The sequence below is a fragment of the Carlito syrichta genome, unplaced genomic scaffold (genome assembly GCF_000164805.1).
Source record: "Carlito syrichta isolate Samal-C Ts95f unplaced genomic scaffold, Tarsius_syrichta-2.0.1 Scaffold309114, whole genome shotgun sequence".
Lineage (NCBI taxonomy): Eukaryota > Metazoa > Chordata > Mammalia > Primates > Tarsiidae > Carlito > Carlito syrichta.
In genome coordinates, this window is record NW_007253210.1 from 444,188 (window position 1) to 447,668 (window position 3,481).

The following is a 3,481-nucleotide window of genomic DNA, read 5'->3' on the forward strand; positions in this document are numbered from 1 at the left end:
AGGGAGGCCAGGAGCACTGTGGCTGAGGCAGGTGGACAGGGGCCCCACTTTCCCAAATACTTAGGACGTGTGTCTGCAGGTAGAGGCATTGACACCCGTGCCGGGCCCTCTGCTCCCCTCCCGGAGGACCCTGGGGGGACCTGCGACAGAGGGGACAGTGGAGAGTCATTGGGGACCCTGGCCAGCAGGCGAGGCTGACTCTGACGAGATGGACCCTGGAGAGGCTCCCACCCCGGCCGTACCCTCTTTTTCTCTTTCACCTCCCCCAAGCTGACCCAGGCGGGTCTGAGTGGGTTTGGTGGTCCAGTGGGAGCCGCCAGGGAGATGGTGGAGACCCCCTCTCCCTGGGCAAGAACAGATGGGTCCAGGAAGGGAGGCAGTGGGCCCACGAGCACGCACCTTGCTGTTCCCCCCGGCCCCAGCCTGAAGGATCCCCAGGCCACTCCTGCCCTGATGTGCCCTGGTGGCCTTTGGCCTTCGGCTGCTTCTGCTTTAGATGGGAAGCTGGGTGTCCCCTTGTGTGCATTCCTCTTCCCCCAAACTAGTTCTCCGAAATATCTCTCTCACCTGGAAGTCCTGTCTGGATCTACCTCGTTATAAAAAGAGGACCAGCTTTCAACACATAATCTAAGTTCTCTTCCTCTCTCCTTACACGCCCCGACTTTCTCTGGGGTTGGGGAGGTAGGTAGTTTGCAGCCAAGGCCCTTGACAGAGAGAATTAGGAAGACAGAGGTCTATGCCTCCCTGACAGAGTTGCCCGTCCGATGGTGGGCAGCTCAGCTGAGCTGCTGTGTCTCAGGGGTGTGCACAGCGTCACTGACCGTGCTCTTGTCTTTAAGGGTCCCAGGATGTAGCTGAGACAGGCCTGGGTCCTGCTGGGAAGAAGGATGGGGATGGGGGTGCTGATGGTTGAGGTGTGGTCAGAGAGCAATGAGAGCTGATGTGTCCAGAGGCTATTGGTGCACAGGACCTGAGACAGCACCCAAGACCAAACAGAGGGTGGCCAGAGGCTTGGCTGCTAGTCCCACCATCTCCGTCGCAGAGACAGTCATGGAAGGAAAGGTGAAACCGTTAGGAGGATGCCCTGGGTGCATGGCAGGGGCTGGGGCCCTGAAGGTCAGCCCAGGTGGCACCAGAGGCGCCTGCAAGTTTCCCTCTCTGGGCCCCTTCTCCACGAGTGAGGCTGTTGGCAACATCTTTAGCTCCTAGTCATGGGAATAGGAGGGATTTTTTTTTTTCCTCTCCTGTGATTGTCTTTTTAGATTTGCTATGATCTGTGTGGGTAACTGATCATTTAAAAATATCAGTGGGAACAGGAAAAAGCTAGACGGGTTGAGTTCTGAGGTCCTTTGCTGTGATCTCCTGAACCTGGGGTGTGACTGGAGCAATGAGAGTCGGCTCTGAGGTTCTGACTGGGTTGGGGGAACCCGGGAGGGGGACGAGGAAGGGCCATTGGAGGGAAAAGGGTGGACTGGAGGTTGCAGGCCAGACCCAGACCTGGCTGAGCTGCCTCTTCAGAGTCAGGTTGGCATAGTGGACAGTCAGAGAGGCCAGGAAGAGGGGGCCAGGCCGGGACTTCAATCCGTTCTCTAAGTAGATGACACCCCATCTTCTTGGCTTAGAGATTCAGCCAGGAGAGATGGACTTGCTCTACAGCAGAAGAGACTGAGGGTGGACCCAAAGAAGGGGTCAGAAGCCAGAGAGGGCAGCTGTGGATTCCCAGTCCAATGCTCCTTCCACAACCCAGGCTGGATTTGAGGGAAGGCTTATGTGGAGGCAGGGGCTGTCTCCCGGGGAAGACAGCTGGAGGAGCGGCACAACCTGGGGACAGTTGCTGGGGAGGGACAGGCCTGGTCGATGGTGGAGCCCTGGTGACCAGTGAGAGGGCAGCCGGGTGCAGGGCCTGCAGGGTGCTGGCATCCAGCCCCAAGGCCGCAGGTGCTCTGAGCTTTGGGGGCCGTGGGAAGCCACTGAGACCTCCCTCGCTAGTGACGGATGAGCTGTTTGGTAGAGCCTGGAGACTTTGTCTGTTGTGAGACTGGTGCAGAGACAGAGTCATGGCAGGAAAGGTGAAACCGTTAGGAGGATGCCCCGTGTGCACGGGACGGGTGACTGGGGCCCTGAGGGTCAGCCCAGATGGGACCGGAGGCGCTTGCAACAGACATAGAAGGAGGAGGCATCCTGGCCTGGGAGTCCTGGGGAGGGGACAGGTCCAGTACCAACCTCTGCTGACCCTGGCAATGTCCTCCCTGGTCTGAACCTTGGTTTCCCCTTCTGTGAAATGAGGGGTTGGACCAGATTGTCTCCAAGGCCCCTTCCAGCTGCCATCCTGCTTCTAGCTTCCTCCTCAGCCACCAGGGACTTGAGACAAACAAACGCAGACTAAACCTCACACTTCTTGCAGCAGCTGTCAGGCAGCCCCTCCCCACCCGCGGGTCTTCCCTCAAGGTTCCTGGGGCCGTGCCCTTGTGTGGACAGGTGACCGGTTGCTTCTCACGCAGGTCTTCACCAGCTCAAGGTCCGCCTCCTCAGAGAGGCCCATCCTGATGGTGCTGCCCGCAGTGGCTGCAGCTCCCACCCTTCTGGTCTGTCTGATCTTGTTCGTGGCTCTCACCACTCTCTCACAGCCCGAATCGCCTGACACCCATTAGTCATTTCACGAGTGTCCCCATGAAGAAGACTAACATCTCCTTGGCACAGGGATTGTGTCTGCCTGTTTCCTGTAGTCTCCTCAGCACCCAGCACAGTGCCTGGCACATAGTGCCTGGGGCTCAATAAACGTGTGTTGAATGAGAGAGTGATCCATCCAGTGAATCAGAGGTGGTCACAGACTGCAGTCTCTCCCCTCAAGGGGAACCCACAGAGAGCTGAGGTACCCTCTCCTCCCCTCCCCCTCTTCTTCTCCTCCCCTTTGCTCCTTCCCCTCTTCCCTCCCTCTTTCCTCTTCTGCTACCTAATGGTTCCCTCCCCCCAGGTGAGGGTCCTCATTAGGTCCCTGCCTGCCAGAGGGAGGGGAGAGGGTATGGTCGGGGCTTTGTCCCTGTCCTAGGGGCAGGACTTCAGCTTAGGGCTGGGGCCTTCCTTAGAAAGTCAGTCCTGTGACCTAACAGTTCCCTCGTCATTGCCAGAGGTGCAGGAAGTCAGGCCATCTACTCCAAGGTTGTAGCAGAGAAAGACTGTAACAAGTCTGGAAGAATTTGGGGCTAAGAATTTTAAAGGATTCAAAGAGTGCAGGGGGAAGTCATGGGACGGGGAGACAAGAAACTGCATTCTCCTGCGGATTCAAGTCCTCTGTGGGGCCTTTCTGCTGAAATTCAGATCTGAGAAACATACAAAGCCTTTTTTTTTTTTGAGTCGGAGTCTCACTCTGCTGCCCAGACTGGAGTGCAGTGGCACGCTCCCGGCCACCGCAGCCTCGACCTGCTGGGCTCCGGCGATCTTTCCGCCTCAGCCTTCCGAGTAGCTGGAACTACAGGCGTGC

General features: G+C 57.8%; 1 protein-coding gene across 1 annotated transcript in view; it reads left to right on the top strand.

The window, feature by feature from the left end:
- Positions 1 to 3,481, top strand: part of PLXDC1 (plexin domain containing 1) — an 83,125-nt gene that overhangs the window by 798 nt on the left and 78,846 nt on the right. The gene's annotated exons all lie outside the window — the stretch shown is intronic.